Source organism: Lepus europaeus, chromosome 21 (genome assembly GCF_033115175.1).
Source record: "Lepus europaeus isolate LE1 chromosome 21, mLepTim1.pri, whole genome shotgun sequence".
Taxonomy (NCBI): domain Eukaryota; kingdom Metazoa; phylum Chordata; class Mammalia; order Lagomorpha; family Leporidae; genus Lepus; species Lepus europaeus.
The window spans coordinates 9,983,880-10,000,296 of NC_084847.1; the positions used below are offsets into that span (position 1 = coordinate 9,983,880).

General features: G+C 54.5%; 1 protein-coding gene across 2 annotated transcripts in view; it reads left to right on the plus strand.

The window, feature by feature from the left end:
* Positions 1 to 16,417, plus strand: part of SNX29 (sorting nexin 29) — a 473,054-nt gene that overhangs the window by 252,710 nt on the left and 203,927 nt on the right. The window lies entirely within an intron of this gene.

Genomic DNA, 16,417 nt, shown 5'->3' on the forward strand with positions numbered 1-16,417 from the left:
GGCAGGGTGCATGGCCTGGCCCAGGGTGGGAGCAGGCCTGGCTTGTCTCTGGACCGTCAAGGAGGCAGTGTGGGGAAGATGAGGAGGGGGTGATGTCACTGAGGCCTCGGGAGGGTCTGACCCCCAGGGCCTTGTCAGTTGTTGTAGGGAGGTCGGCGTTTGCTTGGAGTGAGGTGGGAGCTGCTGGAGGGCTTTGAGCAGAGAGGGGTTCTTGTCTGATGTGGGTCTTCAGCAGCTTCCTGTGGCTGCTGTGTGGAACCCAGAGTGTGGGGGCAAGGGTGGGATCAGAGGGTTCAGAGGAATCCAGGTGAGAAACAGTGGTGGCTTGGACCAGGATTGGCAGTGGATGTGGAGAGAGGTGGCTGGGCCCTGGATTGGTGCAGGAGTTGCAGCTGAAGAAAGTTCCGGGAGTGTGGGTGTAAGCCAGAGCAGTGAGAGGTGACTCTCACGTGTGGAGTGGCCCTTAGCCAGGACAGGACAGCTTTGTGGGGCTGACTGCACTGTCTGGACATCTGAGAAGAGACTGTGTCAGGAGCTCAGAAGAGATGCCTAGGCCAGAAGTCCAGGATGGGTGTGTCAAGGGTATCTGAAGCCTACAGGGTGGAGGAGAGCCCCAAGGGAGTAAGTGTGGAGTGGATGGACCAGGGCTGAGCGCTGGGGCCTCCCCACAGCAAGAGTGTCGAACAGGGGAGGCCCCAGTACAGAGATGGGGCAGGGCTGATGGGAAAGGATGGGGGGAAGATGGGAGAGAGGGGTCCCACGAGTGAGGAGGGTCTTAGGGAGGCTGGAGCGCAGCTGCATCTGGCCATATGGGGCAGCTGATCCTTGGACTAATCTAGTGACAGCCCATGGTGACGGTGATGAGAGCAGGCCGCAGACTGCAGAGGGAGCAGGAGGAGAGGAGTGGCCAGCGGGGACAGCTTGTCCTCGGAGGCTACCTGCAGATGGGAGCTGGGAGCTGTGGCAGAGGCTGGCAGGGCTGTGCGGCGAGGTGTTTTAAAGCGTGGCGTCGCCATTGTGTCCAGTGCTGTGCTGCTCTTTGGAGCAGAATGTAATCCCCAAGTCCCCACCACCCACGGGGCAGGAGTGACACTGACCTCCCTGTTGACTGAGCCACCTGCCTTCTCACCAGCTCTGCTGGGTGGCAGCGTGAACGGAACCCCGATGTTCAGCACTCTGTTGCCTGCCCTGTCATGTTCGTTGTGTCTTGCGTCAGTAACAAACCCACAGGCACTTGGTGCCGTTTATCATCTTACAGGTATGGAGGTCGGAAATACGGCGCACGTCTCCCTGGGTTGAAATTGAGGAGTTGACGGAGTGTGCTCCTTTCTGGAGCATCTCTTCCCTTGCTCTGTGGGTGTTGAAGAATTCAGTTCCCAGTTCTAGGCCCAGGGCCCCCCTCTCCTTCACAGCTCTCAGCGTGGGCTGCCTTTAGCTCAGGAGGCCTCGCTCCGGTCCATGCCCATGGCCCATGTACCCTGGAACCAGCAGTGACATGGCACACCCTTGCCATGGTTGGAACCCAGCTCTCTCTCTCTCTCTCTCTCTCTCTATCCCCCCTCCTTCCCCTCCTCCCCTCCTCTGCTGTAGCTTCTCAGCTTCCGGCTAGAGAAACTGCTGTGCTTTGAAGGGTGCCTGTGAGTAGACTGGGCCCACCCAGATGCCCCGGGACCCTCTCTCCAGCTTCAGATCTGGCCCTAACTCCATATGCAGGTCCCTTCGGCCGCCTGAGTGAACACAGCCAGGTATTTCTCTGGGAGCTGTTCTGCCGACCACAGCTGTCTTAGCCAGTGCCACCCCTGGGTCGGTTGTTCAGACCACCGACGTGGGAGTACTTCCCTCTTTAGCATGACCTGCCAGCCTCAAAATCCCCCCCCCCCCCCCCCCGCCAGGTGCCTGGCCATCTCTGCCTGCCCTCAGCTCCAGGCCTCGGCCGGCAGCTCTGACGTAGGCCCTAAATGCTGCCAGAGCTGTGCGCTGGCCTCTTCCCTTCTAGTCCTGCTCCTTTGCGGTCTGTTCTTCACACGGCAACCACAGTGACTAAAAGAACTGCATAGCAGCCCCTGCTGGCTGTGCCCCGATGAGCGTGAGGTTTGCTCTCCTGGCCCACGGGGCCCTGTGGGATCCACTCCCAGCTCTCGCCGCTCCCACCTTTATCACACTGGAACCTCACAGCTGCCTCTTTGTTCCGCGAGGAAGACACTCTGGGCCCCCACTGTAGCACTTCCCATTCCTTTCGCCAGAATGTTCTCCCCCGTGGGAGCTCGATGCCCGAGCTTCCCGTCAGTCAGTTCTCTGAGACCTCGTCGGAGAGGCCCAGCCTCCGCTGTGGCCGGAGCTCGCCCAGGGCGCCCTGTCCCGACTCTGTGCCATGCAGCCGCTGCTGCCATCAGAAATCACGCTCTTGGTTTGCTCGTTTGCCACAGATCAGGTGTCAGTGTTCAGAAGGCGGCAGCCTCACGGTCTTGCTCCTCTTGGGACTCAGGGCCCTGACCCCTGGCAGCAGCTCCCCCTCGATGCACTGGATACACAGGTGACATAGCGGCATCGGGGTCTGAGAGCCTGTTTGGAGAGGGAATCTGGACCAGTGTGCAGCTCTCCAAGGGCTTACGTCCCAGCATTCTCATCGTGAGCTGAATATGCACTTCCTCCTCCTGGCCCACTGCGCATCACAGCCGAGCAGCACGGCACACCTAGCGCCCCGGTCATCCCCACTCACAGCCCCAGCATCGCCAGTGTTGCTGGCCTGGGGCAGTTCTTACTGAATGCACATTACCCCCTTGTTAGTGCACCCATCGTGAGCTGGGGGCTGCCTTTACCTCTCTGCCTTCCCACCTTAGCAGTCAGGAGGAGGAAGTGCCTTCCACCTGTCCGTGGCACACGCACTTGTCAAGGCGTGTGAATGAGTTTCCATGCTGGGCGTGGCAAGTATACAGAGAGTTGTTGCTGTCTATGGTCTGCAGCATCAGACCCCCTTAGGGACGTGAGCCTGCCTTGGGGAACCTCCTGGACTCCGTAGGAGGAGGACGTCTGTCTCGTGTCTTCATCTCCCACTGTACTCGCAAGGTGCAGAGACGTCGTGAGCAGACAGTGGAGGTGGATTCAGCCCTCCGGCTCGGCGTGTTACAAGTCCCCCCCAAGGTTCCTCCTCCTCTCTCCTGTCCTCTGCTGCTTCCCGCTCTGCCTTGCCTTGGCTTCCTCGGCATAATTAAGATTTTTCTGGGAAGTTGTCAAGGCCACCGAACACCCCTGTCAGCTGTTGAAATGGCCTCTAGTGTGTTATTCATTATGCCGTTTGCTCCCCGTGTGTCCAGGCTTCTTTCTCACGTGGACACAGACCACACTTAGCTTCCAGGTGCACCTTCACAGTGAGGCTGGCCCTGGCCAGGTGCCTGGTCCTCCTGCCCCTGGCTCAGGTGGAGGCCTCCCTTCTCATGCCCCCCTGTACCTTGCAGATGGGAGGGATGCCAGGGTGTGTCTCTACTCCCCCCATAGCTCACAGTACTTGGATAGTTGCTGTGACTCTGGGCACTAGGCTGGGGAGCAGGCCTTTGGGGTACCAAAGCGTGGGATCAAAGGCAGCCCTTGGAGGGTCCTGTGTGGCTCTTGGGGAAGAACCCTTGGATAGGGTGTTCCTGTGCTTCCTGTTTCTTTATCGTTAGGACTTAGTGCACTGGTCCTCAAAGCATGGTGAGCATTGACGTCACCCTGGGTATTTAGTAAAACGCAGGTTCCTAGCCAGATACTAATTTCTGGGGCCTGGGCCCCAGACTCTGCCTTTCTAACAGGGTTTTCTTCCCAGTGCATCCCTCCCCCGGTGGTTTGAATGAGGGCAGTCCACAGCTTATCTTTGGAGCCACGCTGGTCTAAGTAAGTGCCCTGTGTGCCCTGGTCGCCCCTGGCCGTGCCCTGCCGCCTGCCTTCCCCTGTCGTACCCCTTCTCTGCTCTCCATGAGCGCCCGCCCTCCCCTGCTCTCCTCCATCCCCCAAGGAGGCGGCTGCCACACCGGGGCTCTGTGTGTGCTTCTCTCTGTGTCCTGACCCCGGGCTTTCTTCAGAATTCAGAAGGGAAGTGAACTTGCGATGTGCCTTCTTTTCTAAACCTATCTTTATCCCCTTGAAAGTAGACTTTGCCATGACCTTGAGCTTCAGGGATGGGGATTTTTTTTTTCTCTTCCTGCCTGTGCTGTTGGCATTGCTCTCTCTGCCTTGGTACCCTGTCCCTCACAGGTCCCTGGCGCAGGGGCAGATGCCAGAGCATTAATTGTTTGAGATTTTCCTTTGTTTTGAACCTCGCCTCCTCCTCCTCCTCCTCAGCCGTGTGTGCCTGGGGCTCTGTTTCCCACACTGCCTTGCTGCCTGGGTTACCTGTTGGCTGGTGGATGACCTGCCTACTGCTCCTGTTGGGGGTGTGTGTCCTCCACTCTGGCCATCCAGGGTCCCGTCTCGTTGAGTGCGGTCCAGCCTTCTGGCGTCTGCTCCTTCTGCAGGCTTCTCTGGACTGTGTCAGTCCGGTCCACGTGCTGCGACTGCTCCCAGCTCATGTTTCTGCATTTAGCCCTCTGCTTCACCTGGGTCTTGTTTACAGTCTGAATGTTACACCTGAAACGACTTACTAAGTTTCCTTGTTGACAAATGAGGAGGCCAACGCCTGTGGGAGTCAGGCGGCCGCTGATGGTCTGTGGGAGTTTTTCAGCTGAAAAATTTAAACTGCACCTGCCTTGTACCCAGATTTTTCTTTTCTGGGAACTCATCACCAAGAAATGTCTTCGCACCTGTGCTGAGAGATGGTGCAAGGCTGGGGACCATGGTGCCATTGGTTTGGGATCAGTAGGGACTAGAGGGATAGGTTCTGGTTCAATCCTGTGATGCAGCCTTGATAAAGATGGTCTGTACTGGCAGTATGCACGCCAAGGCCTGTGTGTAGTGCAGGCAGGCTCACTCCGCCACGTGAGCCGTCTCTCTTTGGTAACAGAACGCAGCTGGCCCGAGCACCTGAGTATGTACCTGTGTGTCTAAATACCGAGATAAACAGGAGGCCAGAGAGGTTGTGGGCGCGAGGGGCTGAGGTTTTGGTAGAAGATGTCTGTCTGTGCTCTTTGGGTTTTTTAGTACAGATACATTCCGTTACCGCGCAGTTCACCTGTTGAGTGTCCCATTCAGTGGGTTTTGGTACATTCACGAGGCTGTGCAGCCATCCCCGTTGTATAACTCATGAACATTTTGGTGGAGTCTGGCACCCACTAGCCTCATCCCCTCCCTTGGCAACTGTGAAAATACTGTTTCTTTAGGCCTCGGGGGGCGGGGGGAGGGTGGTAGCATCGGGGAAGGAGGATGGAACATATCTGTGTGTGGCAGGTACTTAGAGCGGCCGGGCACTTGGTGTCCATAACTGTTAGCTTGTTACAGGGACCTCTGCTCTGGGACAGTGGCCTACCTTGGGGAGCAGTGGAATGGAGCAAACGAGAGTGTCCACACGTCTGAGAGAACATGTGCCCGCTAGGAATGCAGGGACATCACAGAACTTGGTGGTGGTGTTGGGACTTCAGTCTGTACCAGGTCCTTGAGCTGCAGGGGTCTGGCTTTATGCAACAGGGCACACAAATGTGTGAGTGGTGGCAGTGAACACGTCACTCATACAACCTGAAAACACCAACTTTTTAAGGAATTGAGAAAAATGAACAGTTTTGAGGGCCATGTGTAGCCTGCCTTGTTAATCGGATATTGTCCCCAGTAAGAGTGACAAGGTCTGTCCTTGTTGACTAATTTTGGGGGTTTATAGATTCAGGCCCAAGTTGATTGCTAGCCAGCGATTCAGTCAGGAAGTGCTGAGTCTCATGTGTGCCTTGTCCGAGTCCGGGTGTTTGTGGGTACAGGGAAACAAGGTAGAGTCTTGGCCTTTTGGGGCTCCTCGTCTGAGTGGACCGTCAGAGCTGTGGATGTGCCCCTGGTTACTCCAGCAGCTGCCACCACATCACCACGATGTCTGTGCTACCCCCCCCCCCCCCCGAGACCCTGATGGCTGATTCGTCCATTTCCTTGGTGACTCCTCCAACATGGACCGCAGACAGGTGCGATGGCGTCCTCTGGGTGGAGCAGGAACCTGCCGGGGGCAGCTAAGCACCTGCAAAAGGCGCTCTGCTGCATTCGGACCCAGGGCTGTCCGGCTGCAGCTCCTGTGCCTTTTGTATTCTGTGTCCTGGTCGTCCTACTGACAACATGCTGTTTGTGGTGTGCACCATGTATCTAACTGCCCGCAGTGTGGCACAGTGTCCTGGAACTGGAACAATTCAGAGAGATCCTCCGTGTGGGCTTTTATAATTTTAGGAATCTGTTCTTAAAGGCAGGTTGTACAGTCGTTTCCCAAGAAAGGTTTGACTTCTCAACATCGGCACACAGAAATCAACACCTTCTGCCGCTCGGGTAGCTCGGCTGCTTTAGGATGAATCGCAGGAGTTGCCCGTGCTTGCTGTGCCATAGAAAGGGGACCCAAAGGTTTAGAACGGAAGCACTCGTCGTCTGTTGCTGTCTGCACCCCAGGGCACTGAGATCAACAGCCTGGGCGGGTCCACTGCTTAGACTACCTTGTGTGCCCCCAGTAAAGCTGCAGTGCGTGTATTTACGTCACTGGCTTAATTTTTGAGCCTAGCTAGACACATTCACAGTTTGAAAAGAGCTGTTTTATTTTATCTTTGTAAAGATTTACTTTTATTTGAAAGGCAGTGAGAGAGAGAAAGAGAGAGCGCGCGAGCGAGCAATAGACCGATTAGTGTTCCATGTGGTGACTCACACCCCAAATGGCTGCAATGGATAGGGCTGGGCCAGGCTGAAGTCAGAAGCCAAGAACTTCATCCTGGTCTCCCACATGGGTGGCAGGGCCCCAAGCGTTTGGTTCATCTTCCACTGCTTTTCCAGGCACATTGGCAGGAAGCCGGATCAGATGGGGAGCAACTGGGATTCCATCAGCACTCTGATAAGGGAAGCCGGCTTCATAGGCCATGGCTTATCCTGCTGTGCCTGGGGCTGCTACCTGTAGTGCTGACATCCCATGTGGGTGCCACTTCGAGTCCTGGCTGCCTCATTTATGATCTGATGTGCCTGGGAGAGCAGCGGAGAATGGCTGAAGTACTTGGTCACCTGTACTCATGTGGGAGACCTGGAGGAAGTTCCTGACTCCTGGCTTTGGCCTGGCCCAGCCTTGCCCTTGCATCCATCTGGGAGTGAACCAGTGGATGGAAGATTCTCTCTCTCTCTCTGCCTTTCCCTCTCTGTAAGTCTTTCAAATAAATAAATAATTCTTAAAAAAAAAAAAAAAGAAAGAAAGAAAGAAAGAAAAGCCTGCTGTGCCACGATGCTGGTCCGGAATGAGCTGTTTCCAAGACGGCACTGGGGCCATCCACGTCACCTTGGCCATTGTTGACGGGCTCACCCTTTGCGTGCCTGCCGAGTGCATTTGGTGCCCTGGCTTTGGTTCAGCCAACACTGTTGAGTCACTTAGATCCGCAGAGGAAATCCCTGTGTCTGGCTTGCCTGTCTTCGTGTTTTATTCCAGCAAAGAAGTTGTTTTCCCTGTCGGACCACTTTACACTTAGCAAGAAAAACACAGCCCTGAAGTTGCCGCCCGAGCCCCGGCTAGGCTCCGTCACATGTGCAGGTAGAAATGTGGCTGTTGGAGGTGTGATGGCAGTTGTGGTGCTAGGTACAGTCGTGCCCAGCTGTCCTGCGCGTGTGCTCTGTCTTTAGCCCGTCTCTTGGAGAAGGGCTGTAGCATCTCAACAGGTGAGCAGGTTTCCCTGCAAAGACCCAGAAGGGAAGCACCCTTCCAGAGGAGTGGCTTTCCGATTTTGCAATGAAGGTGGGTTTTCCCTGGGCGTTCATCTTTTGAGAAATTAGCATCTCTTTAATGCGTGGAGAATGAAAAGTAGTTCCCAGTGTGTTCCTGACTGGTTCTCACTGGAGGTGGCGCTGTCGCTGCTGCACAGGTGGGATGCTGAGGCTCAGAGAACTGATGTCCTGTGTCCGAGTCCTTCAGCCGGTTCGTGCCGGCTCCAGGCAGAGGGCGCTCCTTTCAGTACTCTCACCCTCGTGACTCCCCCTTCTGACGCCCGCGTGCGGGGCTGTCCTGGTGCAGCGGCTGCTGTGAGTCCTGCCGTTCCGTCTGGCACTACCTGGAGTCAGGAAAGACCACGCAGGCTGAGGCCACGTCCCACAAGACTGCCCTGGCTTCATACACAGGTGGCAAGTTCCAGGCTGTGGCCTGTGTTTCTGACCGGCACGGGCTGCCAAACCGCCATTCCCACTCCTGCTGGGGGTCCCTCATATGCTAGAGTCACCCATTTTCTCCCTGAATCAGGAAAGTGCTTTCTTTACTTACTGTTAGGGAAGAGGTGCAGGGCAGGGGGTGTGGAGGGAGGGACCACCCAGGGTGAGCAGGGCCACCCGTCCAGCATTTGCAGCTTCAGGCACCTGGGGAGACTAAGAGATGCAGACGTGATGGGAAATGCGGCCCTGGGTCCTTAAGTCAACCTGCAGCCCCTCTCCCTGCCTGTCTGAGGGGGCTGGGCCTGAAAGTTTCACCCCTCTGAGCACCAGATTGGTTTTCCTGGCAACCAGTCTCCTCCTAGGCTCCCAGGAGCCCCCAGCCCACCAGGCATCTTATAAAAGACGCTTGGATCTTTCTTGGTTTGGAGATCCGGAAGGCTTCAGGAGCGCTGGGCCAGTCAGTGGAAGAGCACGTGTGAATGCCAGGGATAAGTAGTGTGGTGACACAGCCGAGGGTGGGGCCCAGGAGTGCCGTGTCTCCCGTGACCACGTGCAGCTCCTTGTCTGCTGTGAGATGGGACTTTCTGCCTACTCACACACCTCCCTTCCCCTCCCACATTTATTGTGGAAACAAAGGACAGCCCGGTGTGATGGTCTCCCCTTAACTGCAGGGCCACGTTCTCATCGGAAGCTGCTCGAAGGCACAGATCATGAGGGACTCTCTCCAGTCTGCGTGGTTTCCCATCCCTGCCTCCTTGTGATGAAGTTTAGTTTTTAGCCTCCCCACGGCAAAGTTTAATTTATAAATCAGATTAAATACATTGAACTATTATAAAAGTATACCATAATAAGTATTATTCAAAACATATGACTTGTGTGTTTCCTGAGTTTTCTGATTAGCCTTACTATTCTAAGGAGTATTTTCGGACTGTGGTTAGTGGTGGGTAACTGAGACAGTGGCGTGGGAAGCCACGGACTATGGGTGAGAGGCACTGCTCGGCAGTTCTTAGTGAGTGGGGCTGATGGGTGGTTGGGCGCTCTGGGCTGCCAAGTGCTTTGTCGCGTTGTGGGCCCCTGGAGGAAACAGCTCTCAGTACTGGGTGCTTTCCCCACTTCCTTGAAATGGAATAGCAAGTTCTTTCTTGAAGGGAGAGCAGAGCTGTGCACCTCCCTGGCGACTCCACCTCACCTCCCACGCCACTTTGAAAATAAAATAGATGCCGGCGCCGCGGCTCACTAGGCTAATCCTCCACCTGCGGCTCTGGCACACCGGATTCTAGTCCTGGTCGGGGTGCCAGATTCTGTCCTGGTTGCCCCTCTTCCAGTCCAGCTCTCTGCTGTGGCCTGGGAAGGCAGTGGAGGATGGCCCAAGTGCTTGGGCCCTGCACCCGCATGGGAGACCAGGAGGAGGCATCTGGCTCCTGGCTTCGGATCAGTGCGGTGCACCGGCCGCAGTGGCCACTTGGGGGGGTGAACCAACGGAAAAGGAAGACCTTTCTCTCTCTCTCTCTCTCTCTCACTGTCTAACTCTGCCTGTCAATAAGTAAATAAATAAATGAATAGAAAATAGAATAGAGCTGTGCACAGTCCCTTACCTCCTCTCTGGCCTCATTTCCTGCCCTGCTGACCCTCGTTCATTATCCTTTAGCTTTGCTGGTCTCCTGCTGTTCCATAGTGCATGGAGCTCCAGCCACCCCAGGGCCTTTGCACGTGCTGTTTCCGGGGGCATTCTCCTGCTCTCTTCTGGTTTTCTGCTCAGGTAGTTCCTCCCTTTCCCTCCCCTTACTTAATCAGCACGCCGCAGCACCACTTCCTCCTGCTTTAATGCCGCTCAGCACGTCTCACTGCCCGGCATATTCAGTATTCACGTTCATATTTTCTGAACACCCACCACTAGAACATGAGGCTACTTCAAACAGTTCATGGGAAAAACGAAGTGAAAAGCCAAGTTTATTTTGGTACAAAAATTTCAAGTGCATTTTTAAAAAGATACATTTTTATGAACTTTTCGAATATCCGTCTATGTATGAATTGCAAATTTTTTGCACCCCAACATTTTAATTGTTTTCCATGAACTTTTTGAAGTAGCCACACATAAGCTTCAGCTGGGTGTTGAGCGTTTGCCCTCCTACCATCTCCCTGCGTCTCTGGGTCTGGTGCCTGACGTGTAGGCAGTCTTGAGTCGCTAGTGGAGGACAGGCTGAGGGAGAGACCTGCCACGGTCACCCAGGGTAAGCAGCGGAACCAGGCTTGGGTACAGGACTTGTGTCTAATCCCACAGCTTTTCTGCCTCGTCCACAGGGAGCCCCTCGGCTCTGCCCCAAGTCCCTGCTGTCCCCTCTCCCAGGCATAGTCTTTCTTCTGCTTTGGAACCTTGAAGTGTCCCAGATCGCCCAGGGTGCAGACCGTGGCCCACTGCTCCAGCCCCAGGTGCACCTGCCTCTGCCCATTACTGTGTCCTAGGAAACCGGCTCTGACTTCACAGCCACCTCTACCTGCTCCGCCGTCGGCACCGCACGCCGTTCCTGTTGTGAAAGCCACACAGCAGCCTTATCCTACTGTTCGCCATGCTGCTCTCCGTGGTATTTGAGGTTCACCTTAAAATCATTTTGGCATAAACCCCATGTGTCTGCGTGCCTGCTGGGAGACCAGCGTGGTGTCTGCTTACCGTGGATGACGTCTCACAGAGGCACCCCGTGCGGAGCAGCTGTGCTCACCTGACAAACCGTGGATGTTGTCCTCAGAGCGACCTGCTGGTGCTGCCGGGTAACCCGCTCCTTCAGGATGCGGGAAGTGGTTCTGACTTAAAGCCCCGGCTTGGTGCTGCCACTGCACACAGCTTCGCTGTCTGATGACCTGGGTTTACAGAGCGGGGCCTCATTGTTTCTGCCCGATCCGTCATTTTCCATGTGGAGTTCAACAGCTGTAATTATGCCTTTGTGCAAACGCGGGAGAAAATTGCTGACTGCCCGGAGTGTGGGCAGCTCACTAAAGTGGAGATTCTCCCGTGGGTAACGAGGATGTTAACCAGGTAGACGGGGCACCTAGGGGGTTCCTGGGGGATCCCGTGCTGGATGGACAGCACACACATTTCCGGTCTTGCCTGAAATTGCGATGGCCGGAGAGCCGTGTTGGAAGGTTCCATTGTGCTTGTCCATGTCAAAATGTGGTGTGAATCTGCAAACTGGAGCGGTTCCATTGCTCTGGTTTCCTGAGAGCTCACTGAACACAATGGGTTTCAGATTTTGGTGAGTCTGTGAAATCGAACCTTTAGTTATTTTCTGCTTTTGACTTTTCTCTGTGTTTCAACATTTTTCAGCACAACTTAACTTTTTTACTGAAAATGGTAATATCTGTCCATGTAGCTCAGTCTATTTTTTAAAAAATATATTTGACAGGTAGAGTTATAGACAGTGAGAGAGAGACACACACACACAGAGAAAGGTCTTCCTTCCGTTGGTTTACCCCCCAAATGGCCGCCACAGCCAGAGCTACGCAGATCCGAAGCCAGGAGCTAGGTGCTTCCTCCTGGTCTCCCATGTGGGTGCAGGGGCCCAAGCACTTGGACCATCCTCTGCTGCCCTCCCGGGCCACAGCAGAGAGCTTGAGTGGAAGAGGAACAACCGGAACTAGAACTGGTGCCCATGTGGGATGCTATGCCACAGATGGAGGATTAGCCAAATGAGCCACAGCGCTGGCCCCAGAGTCTATTTTTAAAAAATTTTTAAAAAATTTATTTATGTGAAAGGCAAGTTACAGAGAGGAAGTGGCAGAGACAGAGTGAGAAGTCTTTCATCTGCTGGTTCACTCCCTAAATGGCTGCGATGGCTGGAGCTGAACGTGTCTGAAGCTGGGAGCCAGGAGCTTCATCTGAGTTTCCCATGTGGGTGCAGGGGCCCAAGGACTTGGGCTCCATCTGCTGCTGCTTTCCCAGGCCCATCAACAGGGAGCTGGATCAGAAGTGGAGCGGCCAGGTCTCAAACTGGCACTCCTATGGGATACTGGTGCTACAGGTAGCAGCTTAACCCACCACAGCACGGCACTGCCCTCTACCCCATGAAACCCCTTGATGAGGGAAAACCATCAAGTTCTGAACACTGTCAGATGAGCTCACAGTGTGGAATGAGATTGTTGATGATTAAATTTCCTGTTTGCGATTGCATTGCTAACGTTGTTTTAAAGCCTTGTGTTCTTGAGTTCAGAGTGAGCTGTTATTGACCTGAGCAGAGAAGTGTGCTTTCTTTGAGGTATTAAATTGCCATTCTTGCCATTTCACAGTTATAGATCATCCCCAGGAGAGATGCTCCTTAAGCAAAAAAGGTGTTTCATCAGTCACAGAAGTTTATTGTTTTGATTGGACTCTCACAGTTCAGTTGTTGCCGATCCTGTCCAAACTGATTAAAAACGCCGTCCCCGGCTGAGTTGTCCGTGGTCATTTTCCTCCCACAGGCTTTTGGTTTCCCTGGTCTGTGTCCCCAGCAGGGCTTCAGCTCCGGGCTCTCCCGGGTGTCCCCCTACCCCCGCGTGCTCACACGCCTCACGCTGCCTGCCACTTGTGTGCCGAGGCTGTCTCCACGGGCACCCTGTGACCTAGTCAGGCTGGAAGCCACTTGACCTGCACCCGCCAACCCCTGTGTTTTTAAATCAGCCTCTTTTTAGATGTGTGGTTCACATCCCTCCCAGTTCACCCTTTCTGAGGACCCAGGGCTGTAGTTGTTAATATGTTTACGGTGTGTGCCACTGTCACCAGTGTTCGTTTCCAGGACGTAACTGCCTACCCTGCGGCCGTCACTGCCTGTCCTGCCCCTGGCCCCTGGCACCTTTCCTGGTACCTGGGCTCACTGGGGGTGGGGGGGTGGGGGGGTGGCCACAGCCTCTGGCTTCTACAGCCTGGCCTAACGCTCTCGCTGCTGCAGGAACTGGGCTTTGTTCCTCCTCACAGCTGAACGATGTTGCGTTGTGTGGGTTCCTGTGTCCTGTCCATTTGAGTTCCTTCTGCTGTTTGGGTATTATGAATAATTCCCTAATTTACATTTCTATTTGCTATTCCTTGATTTCTTCCCTTCTTTTGGTGAGTGGTTAGAGGTTGTTGAGAGATTGAATGTCTGAAAATGTCTTTCTGCTGCTTCTCGCTTGGTTTGGCTTGATAATTTTGAGTTGGAGGCTGGCGCCGCAGCTCACTAGGCTAATCCTCCTCCTGTGGCGCCAGCACACTGGGTTCTAGTCCTGGTTGGGGCGCCGGATTCTGTCCTGGTGCTCCTCTTCCAGTCCAGCTCTCTGCTGTGGCCTTGGTAGGCAGTGGAGGATGGCCCAAGTGCTTGGGTCCTGCAACCGCATGGGAGACCAGGAGGAAGCACCTGGCTCCTGGCTCCGGATCAGCGCAGTGCACTGGCCGTGGCGGCCACTTGGGGGGTGAACCAACGGAAGGGAGACCTTTCTGTCTCTGTCTAACTCTGCCTGTTCCCCCCCCCCCAAAAAAAAAAAATCTGAGTTGGAAATGCCTCTCCCTCAGGATGGTGAAGTTACCCCCTCATTGTTTTCTGGCAGAACACACTACCGTGTAGACATCCTGTGGCGTTTCTGACTTCCTGTGCTTTGTAAAGATTCTGCTGCTTCTCTGACGGTTTGCAGCATCATCTCTGTCCCCTCTGCTCACAGGTGCACGAGAGTGCTCTGCACACGGCACGGCTGTGTCCTCCTAGCACCCGGTGTCCGTGTCTGGGGGTCCTGGCACGCTGCTGCATTGTGACTCCGATTCCCTCCTCCTCGTGCTACCTTTTTTTTCATTCTTGAGATCTTGTTTGGGCTCATAAATTTCTTTATTTTTTTATTTTTTTATTTTTGACAGGCAGAGTGGACAGTAGAGGGAGACAGAGAGAAAGGTCTTCCTTTTTGCCAGTGGTTCACCCTCCAATGGCCGCCGCGGTAGGCGCGCTGCGGCTGGCGCACCGCGCTGATCCAATGGCAGGAGCCAGGTGCTTCTCCTGGTCTCCCATGGGGTGCAGGGCCCAAGGACTTGGGCCATCCTCCACTGCACTCCCTGGCCACAGCAGAGAGCTGGCCTGGAAGAGGGGCAACCGGGACAGGATTGGTGCCCCGACCGGGACTAGAACCCGGTGTGCTGGCGCCGCAAGGCGGAGGATTAGCCTAGTGAGCCACGGCGCCGGCTTGGGCTCATAAATTTATGCTTGCTCTGTTTTCCTTTTGCTTCTATTCTATTATCCCTTGTTTCTATCTTTTTTGGCAATTTCTCTACCCTTTCCCCTTATATTCACTTTTTGCTATCATAGTTTTTCTTTTAAAAAAAGAGGTCTTTTGCTCTGTGTTGCTTTTATTTTATTACTTTATTTTACTTTATTTTATTTGCATGCCTTCCTGTTCTTGTTTCACGACGGTGTCATCGTCTGTCCTCTCTGGGAATATTACCTAGTTTGCCTTTAAAGTGTTGCCCTGTGTAGTCTCTCTCCTGTAGGCTGCTTCCCCCTTGTTTTGTTCTGGTCTCTGTGTTTGATCAAGTGTCAGGTGTTTTCCAGCCGTGGACTCACATGTGGGTACAGGCTCCTGAGACTGGTGAAGAGCTCTGTAGATGTTTACTTTGGGCCTCTTGGGGGCTGCCCTGGCTTTGCCATTCCGCAGGAGCGCCCCCAGCCGTCAGCCTCGGGTCCTAGGACAGTACTTGTTTGTCCCCTTGTTTGCTGTCGGCCTGCTGTTCAGGGAGTGGTGGGGTTTCGGGGAGGGAAGCGAGTGGGACAGCCTCAGAAGCCCAGCGTGCCTTTCCGGCTTTGTCCCCGTTTTCAGTCAGGTGCATTTCCGGTTTAGCCCAGACCAACCCTGTTTCCTTCTGCATGGATTAAACCCCTGCCTTCTGCCAACTGCTTCTCAACAGGCATTTGGTCCCTCATTCCCCAGGCTGTATTAGCTCATAGTTTATTGACTTTTCGAGATGCGTTCATTCCACGTTCATCATACTGGGTTTGTTGTTGCCCACTTGCATGGAGGAAGGAGGTAAAAAAAAAAAAATTGGCATTTTAGTGGGCTGTGGAGTGGATGTGAGTGTGAACTAGTGTGTCCAGTGGTCCTATTTCCCTGCAGCTCCTCTCCTTTCTGAAGCAGTGGTTTCAGGTTTCGGGTGGTGATTGTGCACCTCTGTGATGGAGCAGCTGGAACAGTAGGCGCTGCTGGGACGGGAACACTTGAGGGTTCCATGCAGCCTGTTTGTCACTCAGGGGCCTTGCTGAGTGACCAGCCCTGTCTGTCATAGGCTTTCATGTGGCAAAGTTACCACGCAGGGACCTTACTGCCACAGCAGGCTCTAACTGGCTTCGAGTCGGGGGCAGAAGTCTGAGCCACAGCCCCCTCCCAGTGCACTGACTGTGTCTGCTGTCTTCCATGCCAAGTCCGTCCATGTCGCACTGCTGTAATCAGATAGACGACTATAGAATGGTACACCTGAAGCTGGGTAGCTCTAACAGAAAGAGGTGTGTTTTGGCTCTTGGTTGTGGAGGTCCAAGACAAAGGCTTGATTTGGTGCCAGCCTTCTTCCTGGCTGTGTCTGGAGGAGTGTGTGTGGGTGTGAGGGTCCTCTTTGGCTTCTTTCCCTCTTAGTTTAAAACCCCGGATTCCATCATGGATGGGGCTTCCATCCTGATGACCCCACCTGCAACACACCATGGCTGGATTAAGTTTCTACCTTCTTAATCACTTCCCGCGGGGACCAAACTTCAGCATGTGAGGCCTTGGGAGACACACGGACCCTCTCCAAACTGCAGCACCCACTCTCCATTTCTCCTTGAAGGCCACTCCTCACCGCAGGGGGCTAGCCTTAGACCCCGGCGCTGCCTCATCCTTCTCTCATTTGGGGTGATGGTCGCCGTCCAGGAGTCTCAGCCCTCGGAGCACATGGGACTGTCTGCAGAGCTGACCTTGTCTACAGACTTGAGACTCACCCATATTCTTCCAACGCACCTGGCGCTCTTGACTGCTCTTCCACTGTTCCTGGAAGGGTCTGGCTTGCTCTCTGCCTTGCTCTATCTGCTGTGCTGTGTGAAGAGGGCCTGTGTGGATGTACACCCGGTAGTGATGGAGTAGACACACCCCCCAGAGGTGCGTGCTGCGCTCAGGCTGGCTCTGTCCTGGCAGCCGGTCTCCTTGACGT